The 14,519-nt window shown below is 37.3% G+C and overlaps 1 long non-coding RNA gene across 1 annotated transcript; it reads right to left on the minus strand.

Annotated features, from left to right (window-relative positions):
* Positions 1–12,442: 12,442 nt before the first annotated feature.
* On the minus strand, positions 12,443–14,475 carry LOC112778903 (uncharacterized). Its single transcript, XR_003190583.2, has 2 exons — positions 14,213–14,475; positions 12,443–12,877 (listed from the first exon to the last, which is right to left on the minus strand). It is a non-coding gene; the product is annotated as an uncharacterized lncRNA (long non-coding RNA).
* Between the last annotated feature and the right edge of the window lie 44 nt (positions 14,476–14,519).

The following is a 14,519-nucleotide window of genomic DNA, read 5'->3' on the forward strand; positions in this document are numbered from 1 at the left end:
CGCAAGCTTAAGTAGTGCAACCACCAGGCCATTGACCAGAGAGTTAGGCCTCCTATGGGCCAACCCTAAGCCTACAGCCCAACTCCTTTCACGCATGCGCGCACGGTACACGCACGCGTCTTTACCTATTTTGATCTTCCGCGCATAAGCGCGCTTTACGCGCACGCGTAGGTCCCCAGTTTCGTCAAGGCACGCGGACGCGCAAGGTGCGCGCCCGCGTCGGTTCGAAAGGAGGATAACCTAATAGCGAAGAACGTTGCGCAGTCGCGCACTCTATCTTCAACCTCCACCATTTTCGCCTCCTTCCACCTCTCACCCTCCCTCGTCGCAACCACCCGCAGCACCACCAGCGGCTGCACCGCCATCACCACCGCTCCCCCTACCTTCCCTATCAGCCCTCTTTTTCTCCCCGTCACAACCCCCCCATCGCTGAACCTCCCCCCTTCTTCTTCCCACTTCGGCCGCCGCTGCTGCTCCGCCGGCAGCCACCACTGGACGGCCTACCCCCCTTCTCTCTCTCCTCACGCCCACTCCCATTCACTCTCTCTCTCTCACCGACTCGCCACCACTCACTCTCCCCCTCTGCTCTCTTGCCGAACCGCCGCCGCGGCCGTCTTCACCGCCACCGTCCACGGCGGTGCAAGCTTCGGCCTCTGCCGACCCTGCCCAGTCCCATTTCCCTTTCCAGTCTCGGTTCTTCCTCATCCCAGGATGTCGGATAAAGGGAAAGGAAAGGCATCATCTTCCAAAAAGAGGAAGAAAACACCAAACCCCACTTTTGCTTCCCTGCTTGCCTATGCTCAAAACCCTTTAAATGACATGGATAAGGCAAACCAATTACTACCGGCTTCCAAAAATCATCGAAAAAGAAAAGAGGTAAATACTATTCCTGTTAAAAAAGACATAGTAAAGACACTTGCAGTTGTCTAAAATTTTGATATAGTTTTAACGCCAGAAGATGTTCAGGTACCTGAAAATTGTGAAAATGATGAGATTGCGATAAATTATGACTTTACAGGAAAGAAATGAGACTGAAATAAGACAATTGTCAATGAAATATTTACATATAATGTGGCATTAAATATCATGCATGAAAGTAGGGACCTTGAGCCAAAATCAGTTGAAGAATGTCGACAAAGAAATGATTGGCCAAAACGAAAAGAAGCCATGAAGGTTGAGTTAGATTCACTTGCAAAACGTGAAGTCTTTAGACCTGTAGTCCGTACACCAGAAGACGTAAAACCTGTTGGATACAGGTGGGTATTTGTGAGAAAACGAAATGAGAAAAATGAAGTTGTACCCTACAAAGCTCGACTTGTAGCACAAAGTTTTTCACAAAGACCCGATATAGATTATGAAGAAACATATTTTCCTATAGTGAATGCAATAATATTGTGTTATTTGGTCAGTTTATCCGCATATCATAAACTACATATGCATTTAATGGATATGGTAACAACCTATTTATACGGATCATTAGATCGTGATATCTATATGAAAGTACTTGAAGGACTAAACATATCTAAACCATCCAATGAATATTCACAGGGATTATACTCAATTAAATTGTAAAGATCTTTATATGGTCTGAAGCAATTTGGACGAATGTGGTATATGATGTGTGGAAAATGATCCAACACAAAACTCACCGGCAAGTATACCGGGTCGCATCAAGTAATAATAACTCACATGAGTGAGGTCGATCCCACAGGGATTGAAGGATTGAGCAATTTTAGTTTAGTGGTTGATTTAGTCAAGCGAATCAAGTATTGGTTGAGTGGTTTATCATTAACAGAAACTAAATTGCTTGAAATGTAAAGGGGGAAGGGGGAATTGCAGTAAATTAAAGAACAGGAAAGTAAATTTGCTGAAACTTAAAGAACAAGAAAGTAAATGACTGAAACTCAGAGTGCAAGTAATGTAAATTGCAGTAACTTAAATGGCGAGAAATATAAATTGCTTGAATGTAAAAGGGATTTGAGGATTGGGATTTAAGAATCTAAGCAAAGAGAAATTGAATTGCCACAGTTAATAGAGCAGACATTGAATTTGAAGCAATTAGGACTCAAACAGTAAAGAAATTAAGTGCAGCAAAGGTTCACAGAAGAACCAAAAGGAAATTGGGATCTCAGGACTCAAGAGACTAGATAGCAAAGTCTAGATCTCAATTGCCTTCCCAGATCCAAGTCCACAAAGCAATTAACAAGAAATTGAAGAAGAAGCAGTAAAGAAAATTGCAATTAAACTCAATTGTGTAGAAAAGTAATTAAAGAGATTTTGAATGGAGATTGAGACAGAATTTCCTCAATTCTTCACACCCAAAACTCAAACAAGAAAAGTAAAAATGCCCAAGAAAGAACAAGGAAGAAGAGAGATCAATTCTCCTCCCCAATTCTCTGAAATCTCGGTCAAGTCTCTCAAAGAAAAGCTGCAAAAATTCAAAGCTCAAAAGAAAGTGCAAAATTCCAAAGTCAAGTAAAAAGTCCTAATTACATCAAACTAGCTCCTATTTATACACTTTCTATTCTTGGATTTTGGGATTTGGATGGGCTTTTGATTTGGTGAAGAAATGAATTAAATTGGATTTTTAATTCAATTTTTGGCCCAAAAATAATAGCTTCCAGGAGGCTGCCCTGCCCTTGTGGAGGGCAGGGCAGGATTTGGTGCTTGGTGCGTGCGTGGTGCGGCGTGGTGCAGGCTTGGTGCGCAGAATGCTGCCCTGTCCTCGCGGAGGGCAGGGCAGAAAAAATTGGTGCGCCAGAATTGTGCTGTGGTGCGCTGCTGGTGCTGCCAGATGATGCCGTGGTGCGCCAGAAAGGTGCCTTGGTGCGCCAGAATTGTGCCACAACAAAATGCTGCCCTGCCCTCGCGGAGGGCAGGACAGTGTTTCCAATTGGACGTCCCGAGTTCGAAACTTGGATGCTACACACGCTACCCATTTTCCTTGGCTTTCTTGGTACCAAAGTGAGGCTTAATTCCTTGCTTCCTCATGGTCCCGTGTTCAACTCTTGTGGCAAGCATTGTAGACATTTTCCTTTGATTTTCTTCCCTTGGTGAGCCCAATACTGCCCTTGTGCAGGGCAGGGCAAGGTTTTGTTCCTCTTGATTCCAAGGCACAGATTTGTGCTCTGCCCTTGTAGTGGGCAGGGCAGAGTTGCCTTTCATGCCTTATTCCCTTATGTTGCCCTCCTAGAGGGCAGTGTGCCCTTGTGAAGGGCAATGCTTGCCCTCTTCTTTACATGCGGCACACTTCTCCTTCCTTTGACCACGTTTTCTTCTCCTTGGGTCACGCTTTCTTAGGCCACGCTTTTCTCTTTTATTCTTTTCTTCACCTACAATAAACCAAAACAACCACTCCAAGTATCACTAAATTCACAAGGCTTATAAATCAATTAAAATTCAATTAAAATTAGCTTAAACCTCATGAGTTAACATTAATTTCATGGTGGTTGTTTGATTTAAAGAAGTTATGCATTTTCACTCCAAATCACTTACTTAGGATGCAAGAAAGTGCATAAAGACTAATAAAACAAGTGAAATTAGCTTGAAAAATGGGTATATGATGACTTGTCATCAGTATAATTGTCTTACTGAGTATCTGGCCGAAAACGGATTCAAGAATGATGATATCTACCCATGTGTTTTCATAAAGAAACCTGCATCTGGGTTCATTGTAATTGCTATGTACATTGATGATTTGAATATCATTGGAACTCCTGAAGAGATTCCAACAATTATAAAAACTCTTAAATAAGAGTTTGAAATGAAAGATCTTGGATAGACTAAATTTTGTCTCGGCTTTCAGATCGAGCATACAAAAAACGGGATCTTCATTCATCAAACAACATACACAGAAAAGATCTTGAAAAGATTTTATATGGATAAGTCACATCCCTTGAGTACCCCAATGATCGTAAGGTCTTTGGATGTGGAAAAGGATCAATTCCATCCTTAAGAAGAAAATAAAGATATCCTTGGTCCTGAAGTACCATATCTTAGTGCCATTAGAACGCTAATGTATCTTGCTAATAATACACAACCCGATATATCATTTGCTGTGAATTTACTAGCAAGATATAGTTCCTCTCCCACCAGAAGACATTGGAGTGGAATCAATTTCGATATCTTTATGGAACGGTTGACATGTGATTGTTTTATCCATATGGATCCAAGTCACAACTAGTTGGCTATGCAGATGATGGATACTTGTCTGATCCACACAAAGGAAGATCTCAAATAGGATACCTGTTCACATATGGTGGTATAGCTATATCATGGAGGTCCACGAAACAGATGATAGTAGCAACCTCCTCTAATCATACTGAAATACTAGCGATTCATGAAGCTAGTCGCGAGTGTTTTTGGCTGAGGAGTTTGATTCAATATATTCTATCATCATGTGGGCTGATTGATCATAAGATAGCCCCAACTGTCCTGTTTGAAGATAATACATCATGCATTGCTCAACTTAAGGGTGGATACATCAAACGTGATAGAACAAAGCATATTTCTCCCGAATTCTTCTTCACTCATGATCTTCAAAATCAAGAGACAATTGATGTCCAACAGATCCGTTCAAGTGACAATCTGGCAGATTTATTCACAAAGTCACTCACAAAATCCTCCTTTGAAAGATTGGTACATGAGATTGGGATGCGCCGATTTCGAGACATTAAGGTAGCGTTTGTTTGCAGAGACTGGAACTGAGACTGAGAGACAGGGACTCAGTATTATGTTTGTTGAGCTAGAGACTGGAACTTAAATTTCTGTCTCCATCTTTAAAATTTCAGTATTTCAGTACCTCCAAAAAGTAGGGACACTGGAGACAGAAAAATTTAAAGACGGGGACAGAAATTTTAATTATAATTTGTACCTAAATTACCCCCATCCAAATTTTATAATTTCAAAATTACCCTTAATGTAAATCTAGGGCTTCTTGATCAACCATCGTGAGTCATCTTCTCATTCTTCTTCACTACAGCCACTGCACGCTCAAACATTCTTCTTCAAGACTCGCCACCACGTCGCCGCTGGACTCACCACCACGTCGCCGCTGGACTCGCCACCGCTAGGTAAGTAATTTGCCGCTTGCGAGTTCATCTTCGTATCCCCCATCTTCTCATCTCCTCTTTTTCTCCTTCACAGTAAAATCGAAGAGCGAAGTTGCCGCCTCTCCCCAATAGCTGTCCACCTCAACCATCAACTCCTCCTCCAAACTGCTCTGACCATGTTAGTTTTATGCAAATGTTATTTAATTTACTGATTCCTTTCATCCTTTCTGTTGTGCCGTAATCTTTAATTTGGATTTGTTCGTGACCTAGCATTGTACTCAGAACCTCTTTGCTTGATTTGTAATTATTTTTGTTAATGGTGTGTAGTAGCAGCATTGAAGTTAAAGCAGTTGTTTGCCTAGTGTGAATTTGTTCGTGACCTAACATAACCCATTTATTCCAGCTTTATGATTAATGAGTTTATGATGTTTACTTCGTTTTAAATGCCACTGATTGGATGATTACTCAATTTATTAGCCTAACAACATCTATTTGTTGATTTCATTCTGGATTATACTATTTTTTCCCATTTTTTCGTGTCTGCGACTACTATTGTTCCATGTCTGCACAGAGCTCTCATTAGCCTAACTCAATTGGACCTTATATTGTAAGATTGAATATGTAGTACAAATTTGCAAGCAAACTGTTATTAGTTACCTTGGTTTATTCTATTACACTGCACTTGTAAAAATTCTCATGGATAAAGCTGATTCGGTTCTAGACCTTATTAAGGTTTCTCATAGTTTGAAAATCATAGTCTGATAAAGCAATTGCTGCTTTTTTATGTAAAAATGGTCTAACTAAATTTATTTATATATATTTTTATAAAAAATAAGTGGTACTTGATAGAGTGCTTAATCAAATTTAAAGAAGAGGGGGAATCAGTATAACTGAGTGTGATTCATTTCCTAGACATAAGATTTGCAGTGTTTATTTTGAATGTGTAACTCTGGAAAATAGAAAAACGTTCTTTTACAACAAGCTTGTTTTTAAAAGCAAAGGGGAAAAATGTAGATTTTCTATATCTTTAAAATCTTTTATGCGAGTGTTTACTTCTAAGACATAAGGATAAAATGTTATTTGCTAATCTAAAAGTGTGTATAAGGTTGTAAATTGTAATTCTTCCTGAGTAAGAATATGTACTAGTTAATATATGCTTTACGCATGCAAGTGTGGACCCACTTAGACTTGAGAACAGAATTTGCTATGAAGGCAGAATAAGAAGAAGGATTTTGCATCTAGCAATGCAAGTTTGGTATTTTACCTTTTCACAATTAACATATAAACCTAGATTCCCAGTTCATGGGTAATATTTGCTATATGGCAATTGAAGTTTCTAATGATAAATGATATAAACAGTAGGAGAATCATATTCTCACAAAATTTGAATATATTCTTAACAAATAAACTTGTTTTTCATTATTTGGAAAAGAGTGTATATTAATCCTCTTTCATATATGTACAAATTTTACATTGAAATGTTTAATCTATTTATTTTTCTCTTAATCTTGTTGAAACAAATATGTCATTTTAAAGAGTAAGATTATTTTATGACATGATTAGGAATTTAAAATATACGAAAATGCTAGAAAATGAAATGGGATATAGTAATTTGCGCAGGATCAAATGCTTTAAATTTGGGAAAGGAATTACACGAAGATACTAAAACCCCATTGCAAATAGAGTTAAAGAACCCAAATTGTTTATGTGCTTCATGTTCTTCTCAATTTAAACCCAAATAGGTTATGTACTTCTCATCTCCTCTTTTTTCTCTTTCTTTTTTGCCTTTTGGAAGAGTTTGATGTGCTTAAAGTACCTGACAAAGTTACTTCCAGTATATGAAATGAGAGAGGAAAATCAATATTATCATTTTTGTTATGTTTCTATTGTATTTCTTATTTGGAGAAGTAAATACAGTTACATATTTTTTATTCCAGTTTCTTATTCTTGTTTTTGGTTCTAAGAAGATATAACAGATTTTGCATGAAGAAGTGTCAGATTTATTTGAATGTTTATGCATTTTTATTTCGCGAGTTCTGCCCTGTGGATTTCGTTATAGAAATAATCTGGGCTTTTCTCTCTTCACTTCGATTTGGTTATTTGTTTTGATGTATAGATGCGTATATATTTTCATGCCTTATTTGTTTAATTTCGTTTGTGATGTGCTTCTTATGAATTGGTTTTGGTCAGATTGGTTATTTAGGTTTTGCATTCTTATACATCTTTTGATTCTGAATTCTGGGTTGCTCTGTTTACCTAATTTATTTCTGTTTGATGTGAGAATGTGTAAATTGTTTTGTCTTATTAATTAAACTAGGAAGTATTGTGGTTCCTACAATACCATAATTTAAATGAGACTTCCACTGTGAGAATAATAAGTATCTGCGTCTCCTTAGCTTTTTGTGTATTAAAACATTATATTGTAGCTTATGTTTTAAAGTTTGCCTTCTATAGCATAGGCCAAAATAATAGTATTCTGATGCAAAAATAATAATGAGATGTACTGATTTAAAATTCAATCTTGCTCCACAATTATCAAGAATCATCAATGCATGATCAGTTTGCAAATCAAAAAATGCTAGCCATAACTTTCCATGCATAGAGATTTTCCTTCTAGTGCTGGTGTTGCTTAAGTTCTGTCTTGGTTAAGGTGTGAGAATTTTGCATTCAGGACATGCAAGATGTCTTGGGTGGATATTGAGATTTGTATAAAAGTGTGTGAGGTATAGTCAGGTTGGGTCAAAACTCACCTTATTTTACCTATTTCTATCTTTAGTGGCTGCCAAGAAAGCTGAGATGATACCAAAAATACTGGCAAATTAAAGGAATGAGGGATAAGTCTAAACTCCATTAACTATAATTTTGAAATATTTGATAATTTCATACAACACTACAGCAGCAGTTTTGTGATAGTACACAGGATGAATTCAGTTTATATTATACTCTCTTTAAATATTAGACTTTTAGTTGTAGCTCAAATATAATTATTATTATTATTGTTATATCACATTTATCTATTGATGCATTAATAGTTGAAATGAAGAATATGGTAGCAACCCTTTCGTTAATTCAAGCCTTTTGTAGAAATTATGAATTAGTTAAGGAGTATAATTTTTTAATTAATTAAAACATGGTCGGTTGATCTCATTCTTATCTTCCACTCCAAATCTAACACAAATCAAACAATTTTTATGTACATATTCTCTGCAAATAAATGCTATATTATATCATACTCGCTTTATATACATACTCTGTTATGATAAACTTCAATATATATGATTAGATAAACTTCAATATATATGATTAGATCTAGATAGTGATAACTGTCTTTTGGTTTCAGTATCTTGATCTTGTTTTTGGTCCTAAGATATAGCAGATTTTGCATAAAGTATTGTTAGATTTCTTTAAATGTTTATGTAATTTTTGATGTAATGATTTTGCTAGGAAGAAATGGAGCGGTCTGAAATTATTAAGCGATGCGTGTCTTTTTATGAAGATATGAGATCTAACCATGAAGGCTTGATGTTGTTCTTTGTGCTTACGCTGATTGTTTACTTTAGAGATAGAACTAGTGGCCAATTATCGTTAGGAGGAAGAATGAATAGTAGAGTTAGACGTGAGGCTTTAGAGCGTATCGTTGGTGAGGGTGATAGGAATTGTATCTGGGAGTTGAGAATGAACACAAATGCCTTTGCTAATTTGTGTGAGTTGCTCCAAGTTCAAGGAGGACTTACTGAGGATGGTCATGTAAGCCTGCCAGAGCAGGTTGCGACTTTCTTAATTATCTTAGCGCATCACAAAAAAAAAAATCGTAGTCTGCAGGTTAGATTTTGTAGGTCTGGCGAGACAGTTAGTAAGTATTTTAATAAAGTTTTGAAGGCTGTGATACGGATTCAAAGCATTTTGTTTGCCAAGGCTACACCAGTTGAAGAGGATTGTGGTGACCCCACATGGAGAAGGTTTAAGGTAGAGCTTATTCGATGTTGTGTATGTTTGGGTATTTTCTGAAGGATTCTATATCTGAGTATCATAACTTTCTATGGATGATAGGGTTGCTTGGGAGCATTAGATGGCACTTATATAGAGGTGACAGTCCCCGAGTCGGATAAGGCAAGATACCGAACAAGAAAGGGTAAAATCTGCACCAATGTCTTAGGTGTGTGTAACCGAGAGATGGGTTTTGTCTATGTACTCAGTGGATGGGAGGGATCGGCGTCTGATTCACGAATACTTCGAGATGCAATAACTCGTCGTAATAGTCTTAAGACACCCCACGGTAATGATGCCATCTTTGGAGTTAAGCTTATAAAATTACCTTGAGTTCACGATAGCTAATGTCTTACCTTGTTTACATTACTTGTCTATAGGTAATTACTATTTAGTTGATGCTGGTTACACCAATGGTCCGGGGTTTCTCGCACCGTATAGAGGCACTCGTTATCATGTAAGAGAGTGGGCCCAAGGAGCATGTGCACCGCGCAATTACCAAGAATATTTTAATAGGGTGCATTCTTCCGCAAGGAATATCATTGAGCGATGCTTTGGTTTGCTGAAAAAGAGGTGGTCCATCTTAAGAAGCCCTAGCTTTTACCCTCTAAAGACACAATCTCAGATAATTATTGCCTGTTGTTTGCTGCAAAATTTCATTTGAAAGAGTATGGAGATGGATCCGGAGGAGGAAGGTAGCATATTGGATGAATTTATGCCTGATGGAGATGAAGAACAGGATGGAATGATTGATGTGGTTGAAAACACGAATGAGTGGACTAACTGGCGTGACAACATAGCAACTGAGATGTATGAAGAGTGGTGTGCAAGTCGTATGGAGTAGTAAGAGTAGTGTAAAACAAACCCTGTAAGGGATTGAGTATTGTTGTAATGGCCATATTTTAATTTGTATGACTTGTTTAGACGGGAAAAATAGTAATAGCTAATATTCATTTGTAATGGCAACTTCTTGTTTGTGATACTGTTTGCTGTTTTATTATCATATGTAATGGCAACTACCTGTTTTAGTATTTTTACTATTTTATTATTTTTTGTTGTTTCATTTGTAATGGCAATGACCTGTTTTGGAATTTTCAATATTTGTGTAATTTTTTACTGTTTCATTCATAATAGCAACTACCTCTTTCATGTTAAGTTATTTTAATTAAGATAATTTATGCACAGTTTGGATTATGATAATTTTGGTAGGTGAATATGGAGAACAAGCGTATTTGGAGTGATGAAGATACTAACGCTTTTGTTGGCTTCATGGAGGAGTTTGTCGTAGACGGTCAGAGGGCTGATTGTGGGCAGTTTAAACCCGGAACATTCGAGAAACTGGCTCTGAAGATGCTGGAGGCCTTCCCCGGTTGTACACTGACCACGAAGCACTGCAAGAATAAGCACAAGCGGTTGAAGGAGAAGTACCAGTACGCCGCTGACATGCTTGCTTGTAGCGGATTCGGCTGGAACCATGACAAACAATGTGTGGAGGTTGACAGCAAAGATGTCCTTGATGCATGGATGAAGGTGAGTGTCATTCATATCTTTATTTAGTCTGAGCCACTTTGTCCTTCTTGAACAAGTCTAGTAAAATAATTTTGTAATAATTCAATCTATGATCAAGCTTTATGCTAGTATTCTTCTGATATAGAGAACTTTAGACTTGGATTATTTTGTTAACATTGATAATACATCATTTGTGATTTCCATCATTTGGAATATCATTCTTTTATATTTGTATTGTGACTAATACGATTCCACAAACTCTAATTACAATAAGATCTGGAGTCAATGGATTGAATTAACCGAGGAATGAATTTGCGTGACAACATAGGCAGAATTATTTCATTTTGCATAATGTACTCATATAGTAGTTAAAATTTGATGCAATCTATGACTTGAATAAGTTTGTTGGTAATTTGTTGTTTCACTATTTATTTGGACACTTGTTCACAGGCAGAATTTTCCTCACTATGATTAACTCTCCTCACTTTTTGAAAGAGTCTACTTGCATGCTTTTTTTGGAGTTTTTTTAATTGAATTTGAAAAGGGTAAAAAAAGATAAGAGAGAAATGGGTTCAGCTTCAAAGGCAGGGAATAGTAGCTTTGATTACTTGTATTAGGTGTTATTCATGGGTAACTCTGGTGTTGGCAAGAGCAGCCTCCTTCTCTTCTTGCTTTCACACTAAGCAATGGAACATGCTCTATAATATATACAAGCCTCGGCTATTCATGTATTTCATGTCTTTTGAATATTAACTTCATAAAAAATTTGTTAAATGCGGTTTATTTTTTCACAGGCACATCCGACCAAGTTCTACAGTCCTGGCAAGCCATTTCCTCTTTTTCACCGACTGGAGGGTATATTTGACAGGGATAAAGCCACAGGAGCAGCAGCAGTTAGTGGTTTTGATGCGGAAGAACAGGTTAACGAAGAGACAGAAGACACTACAGTTGGATTTGACGAGTCTGATATGTCTCCATATCCAGACAACGGCGGAGGGCCAGCAATGCAAGGACAAGCATCACAATCTGAAGCAGGTGTGAGTGCAGGAAGCACAAGGCGATATGGGAGGAAGAGAAAACAACTTGACGTACTGGAGAGGATGGCCGACCATATTCAGCAATCTTCAGCTGACCAAAGGAAGAATGCCCAACTGATAGCTGATGCCATTGTTGGTGTGAACGAGAAGTGGAAGGTTGGCGAGAAGCTCACACAGCTTGGGTTCGGTGATGACGAGGTGGTGAGGGCGATTTTGAAGTTTGCTGAAAGTCCTAACGTGTATGCTCACTTCTGGGGCTTGTCAGATTCACAGATGATTGGCCTTGTTCGCTCTATTATATGAAGTTCACTGTTGGTTAAGGGTATTAGGTTTGGGCTAGGGTATTAAGTTTTTCACTGTAGGGTTTTAGGTCTTTGGGAGATGGTTATGTTTAAGATGATATAACGTAGAAACTTATATTTGGTATGCAAACTCACCTTATTTTGGACAAACCTTACTATTTTGCTCTGTTCAGAATAGGTTTAGGTTCTTTGTACAGTTTTATTGGTATTGTAGTGTGTCCTTTATTTTGGTGGTTTGAGCAGGAATTATTTACTAAGTACAATATTTATAGTCATGATCATGTTAATGATAATTATCTTAGTTTCTGGTCAGCAACTATCCCATTCTTATAATTTGTGGTTCTCAGTAATGCAGTTCTTCTTCTAGTCTTTGTTTTTGTTAATTTTCTTTAAGCCACAATTATATCTACTTAATTTCACACTTACCGCTTTCAGCAACTTATGTATTTAACATTCATAGCATGTGTCTCAATTATTACAGGATCACAACACCAAGAACAAGCCTTTTCAATTTTTTATGGAAGAAAAAAAACTTATTTCTCATTAACTCTTTAAATATTGGTTTAAGATGAGAATGTCATCATCTCTGTTATTCAAGAAGTAGTGGTAACATAAGATAAATAATAATTTATTTACATAGAATGGTAGTTTCTTGTTAAGCTTATTACATAAAAATTTATCCACCTTCAAAACATTAACAAATGCAGCACATGAGACAATATGTCACAATCGTTCTGAGTTGGTGCCTCTTTGCAAACTGTGCCACTCACTCTCACTCTCAGCCACATTGCAAGCCCCCATCTTTTTTCTCATTGCACTATTAGACCCATACTTTCTTCTTTCTTCTTGTGTTCTAACTTCTAATGCCACTCATCGTCGCACCATTCTGCCATAGCAATTTTTCCATTTCTTTCTCCCGTTCTGTTGCCGGTGCCATACAAACCACTTGTGGATCTTCTTCTTGTCGAAGCCATTGTTAACCAGGCTATACCTTAAACAGTTAGCAAAAATCATTTAGCATGTTAACAACAAATAGTAACACAACACAAGAATGGATCCACTAATCGAAATAAATTGCACCAACGAATCTAATCAAAACAATTTTTCCAATTCAATATATCTTATTGCAATTTGCAAGAATGGGAAAGACCACTTCTGCCTACATCCACCCTTCAATTCCTCCTAGAACCACTAACAGAGAACAGAAAGCCCAAATGATAAATTAATACAAAAACATTAAAGCTAAAGTATTGAGAAGAAGCACAAAAAATGCAACAAAACCAACAAAGAATTACAAGCCTAATTAACAAATAATGCTAAAGTCCATGGTTTTATAATGTACATAATGTCAGTACTAGTAGTAACTTTTCAAACCATGCTTGTTAATAAACAATAAAACAACACGTGTGTTTAATAGAACCAATTATTTGATAGTAAATAGCTATCAGGAACAGTTTTGAGGATGAAGAGGAAGGAAATGTGATCAAGACTGAATGCTTGTCAATTCATTTAATGAAAAATTCTGTTTGTTACAATAAGAGCAGTACATAGACTTTGTGAATTGTAATAATGTTCTGTGGATAGATAAAATGTGCCTCCAAAACAAGGGAGAAACACACTAGGTGGTAACCATTAACATAAAAGCACTAGTGTATTAGAATCTGCAACTCTTGACAGCAAAAATTCAATAAACAATTGTGAAAATCAGATTGAGAAGTAAAGAAGGAAATAACAAACTTCACTAACTACTAATTTAGGCAAGATACAATTAACAAACAAACTAACTAATGTCTAATCTTTTGTATTTAAAATCAAATATTGGTGCCTCTAGCTTTTCCAATAAATTTCCATACAACAGTGAGTACTAATTTCGATAACAAAAGAGGGTCACAACAGGAACATAATTATGATAAATATCTCTCAAATTTTAAAAAACAACAATCATAGATTTATAAATCTGCAATTAACAAGCACAAGTAAGCTCAAAAAAATTTATGATACACAAACAATGGAATCAGCAACCAGCAATCACACATTCACAAATCTTTAAAAAAAGATGATACAGAATTCATAAATCTGCAAATGAGGGCAAATAAGAACTCGGATATAACAACTTCAGAAATCTTCAACATTTGAAGCACAGATAATCAATTTTAAGCAAATCAGGGCAAATGTCAATTCATCCAACGAGGGATTTAAACGTTCTCATCAACATGCCGACAAATCAGAAGGTGAGGGTTTCACAAATCAGAAAATGGGGGAATCAAAAATCCCTCCTGAACTTCACAGAATTAACAAGTAAATAACTTAAATTGAAAGAACATACCAGCTCCGTTGACAGAGAAATAGTGGAGTCCAGACGCACAGCTCCGAGACGGTGGTGACGCAGACCCACCGGCGTGGATACACCAGCAGCGTCAGAATCCGAGGGTGGCAACTGGGGCCACGAAGATGAACCAAGGAGAACTAGAGAGGCGCCGCCGTGGTTTCCACCATTAGAGGTGCTACTTGCAGCGGGTCAGGCTCCAGGAGTTCACGGCAGAGGAGAGGAGAAACGGTAGAGAAGAGGAAAAAATGGGTTAGGGTTGGATGCTGATGAAAATGAAGTTTGGGGTTAGGGTTCTGAATTTAAA

The sequence above is a fragment of the Arachis hypogaea genome, chromosome 1, assembly GCF_003086295.3.
Source record: "Arachis hypogaea cultivar Tifrunner chromosome 1, arahy.Tifrunner.gnm2.J5K5, whole genome shotgun sequence".
Taxonomy (NCBI): domain Eukaryota; kingdom Viridiplantae; phylum Streptophyta; class Magnoliopsida; order Fabales; family Fabaceae; genus Arachis; species Arachis hypogaea.